Source organism: Salmo salar, chromosome 09 (genome assembly GCF_965601325.2).
Source record: "Salmo salar chromosome 09, fSalSal1, whole genome shotgun sequence".
Lineage (NCBI taxonomy): Eukaryota > Metazoa > Chordata > Actinopteri > Salmoniformes > Salmonidae > Salmo > Salmo salar.
This window is the reverse complement of record NC_138299.1, coordinates 160,085,064-160,091,063: the sequence shown is the minus strand read 5'-3', so window position 1 is coordinate 160,091,063 and position 6,000 is coordinate 160,085,064. Positions and strand designations below refer to the sequence as shown.

Below are 6,000 nucleotides of genomic sequence, written 5' to 3'. Positions count from 1 at the left end.
TGTAGTGGGCTGGACGTCCCTGGGTTGTTTTGACAGCTTGCAGCTTGTAGATGAGTGGCCAGCTGGGAAGAAAAGATGGGGGGGATAAATGGGCCGGGGAGGAGAGGAGGGGAGAGGAGGCTGAGGAGGAGAGGTGGGAGAGGAGGAGAGGTGAGAGAGAGGGAGAGGTGGGAGGAGGAGAGAGGGGAGAGGTGGAGAGAGGAGGCTGAGGAGGAGGGGAGAAGAGGGAGAGGGGGGAGGAAGAGGGAGAGGAGGGAGAGGAGGGAGAGGTGGGGAGAGGAGGGAGAGAGGTGGGAGAAGAGGGAGAGGTGGGAGAGGAGGGAGAGGTGGGAGAAGAGGGAGAGGTGGGAGAGGAGGCTGAGGAGGGAGAAGAGGGAGAGGGGGGAGAAGAGGGAGAGGAGGGAGAGGAGGGAGAGGTGGGGAGAGGAGGGAGAGGGAGGGAGAGGTGAAGAGAAGAGGGAGAGGTGGGAAGAGGAGGGAGAGGTGGGAGAAGAGGGAGAGGTGGGAGAGGAGGCTGAGGAGGGAGAAAGAGGGAGAGGGGGGGAGAAGAGGGAGAGGAGGGAGAGGAGGGAGAAGAGGGAGAGGGGGGGAGAAGAGGGAGAGGAGGGAGAGGAGGGAGAGGTGGGAGAGGAGGGAGAGGTGGGAGAAGAGGGAGAGGTGGGAGAGGAGGCTGAAGAGGCTGAAGAGGCTGAGGAGGGTGAGGTGGCTGAGGAGGGAGAAGAGGGAGAGGGGGGAGAAGAGGGAGAGGAGGGGAGAGGGAGGGAGAGGTGGGAGAGGAGGGAGATTCAGAATGCTACGTTCAGAAGACAAAACTGTTCACTGTGTCTCTACTGGGTCTCTACTGTCTCTACTGGGTCTCTACTGTCTCTACTGGGTCTCTAATGTCTCTACTGGGTCTACTGCATCTCTACTTGGTCTCTACAGTCTCTACTGGGTCTCTACTGGGTCTCTACTGGGTCTCTACTGTCTCTACTGGGTCTCTACTGTCTCTACTGGGTCTACTGCATCTCTACTGGGTCTCTACTGGGTCTCTACTGGGTCTCTACTGGGGTCTACTGGGTCTACTGGGTCTCTACTGTCTCTACTGGGTCTCTACTGTCTCTACTGGGTCTCTACTGTCTCTACTGGGTCCTCTAACTGGGTCTCTACTGTCTCTACTGGGTCTCTACTGGGTCTCTACTGGGTCTCTACTGTCTCTACTGGGTCTCTACTGTCTCTACTGGGTCTCTACTGGGTCTCTACTGGGTCTCTACTGTCTCTACTGGGTCTCTACTGGGGTCGGTCTACTGGGTCTCTACTGGGTCTACTGGTCTCTACTGGGTCTCTACTGGGTCTCTACTGGGTCTCTACTGGGTCTACTGGTCTCTACTGTCTCTACTTGGTCTCTACTGGGTCTCTACTGGGTCTCTACTGGGTCTCTACTGGGTCTCTACTGTCTCTACTGGGTCTCTACTGGGTCTCTACTGGGTCTCTACTGTCTCTACTGGGTCTCTACTGGGTCTCTACTGGGTCTCTACTGGGTCTCTACTGTCTCTACTGGGTCTCTACTGGGTCTCTACTGGGTCTCTACTGTCTCTACTGGGTCTCTACTGTCTCTACTGGGTCTCTACTGGGTCTCTACTGGGTCCTCTACTGGGTCTCTACTGTCTCTACTGGGTCTCAGCACTGATGGAGGAAAAAAAAGACACTGTTCTTTTACCCTTGCTCTCTTTCTTGTCCCCTCTCTCTCCCTCTCTCTTTCTTGTCCTCTCTCTCTCACTCCCTCAATCCTTTTCCTCTCTCTCTCACCCCCCCTTCCTCCCCCACCACTTTGTACCACGAGAGAACATTCCCCAATAACATGCTGAAAATAGCCACCAGGAATATGTGTGTGTGTGTGTGTGTGTGTGTGTGTGTGTGTGTGTGTGTGTGTGTGTGTCACAAGAGAGACCACGGTGCTCATTTCCTTTGTTGCAGTTCGAGAATTTAAAGCGTTCTTTGTCTTTGCTTCTTGCACTCTCTAGTACACACACACACACACACACACACACACACACACACACACACACACACACACACACACACACACACACACACACACACACACACCCACACACACACACACACACACGCGCCCAGGCTGTGAGTTGGGAAGAGGGCAGGGCGGAGGGAGGGAGGGAGCAGCATAGATGATGTTATCAGGAAGTGTTTGAGGCTGATTGTTTCCACATGTGGCCCTGCTCTCTCTCGCTCTGCTCTCTCTGCTCTCTCTGCTCTCTCTAATCTCTCCCCTCTGCTCTCTCTCTCTCTCTCTCTGCTCTCTCTCTCTCCTCTGCTCTCTCTCTCTCTCTGCTCTCTCTCTCTCTGCTCTCTTTCTCTCTGCTCTCAATTCAAATCAAGGGGCTTTATTGGCATGGGAAACATGTTAACATTGCCAAAGCAAGTGAAGTAGATAATATACAAAAGTGAAATAAACAATAAAAATGAACAGTAAACATTACACTCACAGAAGTTCCAAAACCTCTCTCTCTCTCTCTCTGCTCTCTCTCTCTCTCTCTCTCTCTGTGTGCTCTGCTCTCTCTCTGCTCTCTCTTTCTCTCCCCCTCTCTTAAATCTAGAATCGGCTTCCTATTTCGCAACAAAGCATCCTTCACTCATGCTGCCAAACATACCCTCGTAAAACTGACCATCCTACCGATCCTCGACTTCGGCGATGTCATTTACAAAATAGCCTCCAACACTCTACTCAACCAAATTGGATGTAGTCTATCACAGTGCCATCCGTTTTGTCACCAAAGCCCCATATACCACCCACCACTGCGACCTGTATGCTCTCGTTGGCTGGCCCCTCGCTTCATATTCATCACCAAACCCACTGGCTCCAGGTCATCTACAAGTCTCTGCTTGGTAAAGCCCCGCCTTATCTCAGCTCACTGGTCACCATAGCAGCACCAACTCGTAGCACGCGCTCCCAGCAGGTATATTTCACTGGTCACCCCCAAAGCCAACACACCTCCTTTGGTCGTCTTTCCTTCCAGTTCTCTGCTGCCAATGACTGGAACGAACTGCAAAAATCTCTGAAGCTGAAGACTCATATCTCCCTCACTAGCTTTAAGCATCAGCTGTCAGAGCAGCTCACAGATCAACTGCACCTGTACATAGCCCATCTGTAAAACAGCCCATCTATCTACCTACCTCATCCCCATACTGTAGTTTATTTATCTTGCTCCTTTGCACCCCAGTATCTCTACTTGCACATTCATCTTCTGTACATTCTACCATTCCAGTGTTTAATTGGTATATTGTAATTACTTTTCCACCATGGCCTATTTATTGCCTTTTACCTCCCTTATCTTACCTCATTTGCACTCACTGTATAGAGACTTTCTCTATTGTATTATTGACTGTATGTTTGTTTACTCCATGTGTAACTCTGTGTTGTTGTATGTGTCAAACTGCTTTGCTTTATCTTGGCCAGGTTGCAGTTGTAAATGAGAACTTGTTCTCAAGTTGCCTACCTGGTTAAATAAAGGTGAAATAAAAAAATAAAAATAGCCTGTCTTCTCTTGAGAGCCAGGTCTTCCTATGGTGGCCTTTCTCAATAGCAAGGCTATGCTCACTGAGTCTGTACATAGTCAAAGCTTTTCCTTAAGTTTGGGTCAGTCACCGCTGTGTACTCTCTGTTTAGGGCCAAATAGGCATTTTAGTTTGCTCAGTTTTTCTGTAAATTCTTTCCAATGTGTGAAGTAATTATCTTTTTGTTTCCTCATGATTTGGTTGGGTCTAATTGTGTTGCTGTCCTGGGGCTCTGTGGGGTCTGTTTGTGTTTGTGAACAAGAGCCCCAGGACCAGCTTGCTTAGGGGACTCTTCTCCAGGTTCAATCGCTCTCTGTAGGTGATGGCTTTGTTATGGAAGGTTTGGGAATCGCTTCCTTTTAGGTGGTTGTAGAGTTTAACGTCTCTTTTCTGGATTTTGATCATTAGTGGGTATCGGCCTAATTCTGCTCTGCAATTATTTGGTGTTTTACGTTGTACACGGAGGATATTTTTTGCAGAACTCAGTTTTGTGTTTGTTCCATTTTGTGAATTCTTGGTTGATGAGCGGAACCCAGTCCTCACAACCATAAAGGGCAATGGGTTTCTATAACTGATTCAAGTATTTTTAGCCAGATCCTAATTGGTATGTTGAATTTTATGTTCCTTTTGATGGCACAGAAAGCCCTTATTGCCTTGTCTCTCAGATCGTTCACAGATTTGTGGAAGTTACCTGTGGTGCTGAAGTTTAGGCCAAGGGTATGTATAGTTTTTTTTGTGTGCTCTAGGGCAACGGTGTCGAGATGGAATATTTGTATTTGTCATCACTTTTGTGGATTGGGGTGATCCAGGTCCTTGGTTCCAAATGTTGGGGAAGATACCAGAGCTGAGGATGATGTAAAAAAGTTTAAGTATAGCCAATTGGAATTTGTGGTCTGTAAATGTTATAAATTCATTTAGGATACTGTCATTCAGTGTAATTGGAGAATCCAGTGGGTTCTGGTCATCTTTAATAGTTGATTCTAAGATTTGTATTTGGTACAATATACGTTTTTGCTGTTTGTTCTTTGTTATAGAGCCAACAAGATGAAAGAAGTGGTTTATCCATACTTCTCCATTTTGGATAAAATAACTCTTCATGTTGTTGTTTGTTTAGTGTTTTCCAATTTTCCCCAGAAGTGGTTAGATTCTATGGATTCTTCAGTTACATTGAGCTGATTTCTGACGTGCTCTGCTCCTTCTTTTTCCGTAGTGTATTTCTGTATTGTTTTAATGATTCACCATAGTGAAGGCATAGACTCATGGATTATTGGTAGTTTCCTTCATTACAACTGACTATAATACCATATATTAAAAATAAGTCACCAATTGTGTAGTTATTTATAAACTCAGCAAAAAAAGAAACTTCCTTTTTTCAGGACCCTGTCTTTTAAAGATAATTCGTAACAATCCAAATAACTTCACAGATCCTTCATTGTAAAGGGTTTAAACACTGTTTCCCGTGCTCGTTCAATGAACCATAAACAATTAATGAACATGCACCTGTGGAACAGTCGTTAAGACACTAACAGCTTACAGACGGTAGGCAATTAAGGTCACAGTTATGAAAACTTAGGACACTAAAGAGGCCTTTCTACTGACTCTGAAAACCACCAAAATAAAGACAAACAGGGGTCTTTGCTCATTTGCATTAACGTGCCTTAGGCATGCTGCAAGGACGCATGAGGACTGCAGATGTGGCCAGCGCAATAAATTGCAATGTCCATACTGTGAGACGCCTAAGACCAGCGCTCACAGGGGAGACAGGACAGACAGCTGATCGTCCTCGCAGTGGCAGACCACGTATAACAACACCTGCACTGAACATCACACCTGTGGGACAGGTACAGGATGACAACAACAACTGCCCGAGTTACACCAGGAACGCACAATCCCTCCATCAGTGCTCAGACTGTACCCAAATAGGCTGAGAGAGGCTGGACTGAGGGCTTGTAGGCCTGTTGTAAGGCAGGTCCTCACCAGACATCACCGGCAACAACGTCACCTATGGGCACAAACCCACCGTCGGCTGGACCAGACAGGACTGGCAAAAAGTGCTCTTCACTGACGAGTCGCGGTTTTGTCTCACCAGGGGTGATGGTCGGATTCGCGTTTATAGTCAAAGGAATGAGCGTTACACTGAGGCCTGTACTCTGGAGCCGGATCGATTTGGAGGTGGAGGGTCTGTCATGGTCTGGGGCGGTGTGTCACAGCATCATCGGGACTGAGCTTGTTGTCATTGCAGGCAATCTCAACGCTGTGCGTTACAGAGAAGACATCCTCCTCCCTCACGTGGTACCCCTCCTGCAGGCTCATCCTGACATAACTCTCCAGCATGACAATGCCACCAGTCATACTGCTTGTTCTGTGTGATTTCCTGCAAGACAGGAATTTCAGTGTTCTGCCATGGCCAGCAAAGTGCCCAGATCTCAATCCCATTGAGCACGT

General features: G+C 48.0%; 1 protein-coding gene across 1 annotated transcript in view; it reads right to left on the bottom strand.

Annotated features, from left to right (window-relative positions):
* Positions 1-6,000, bottom strand: part of axl (AXL receptor tyrosine kinase) — a 96,722-nt gene that overhangs the window by 52,886 nt on the left and 37,836 nt on the right. The gene's annotated exons all lie outside the window — the stretch shown is intronic.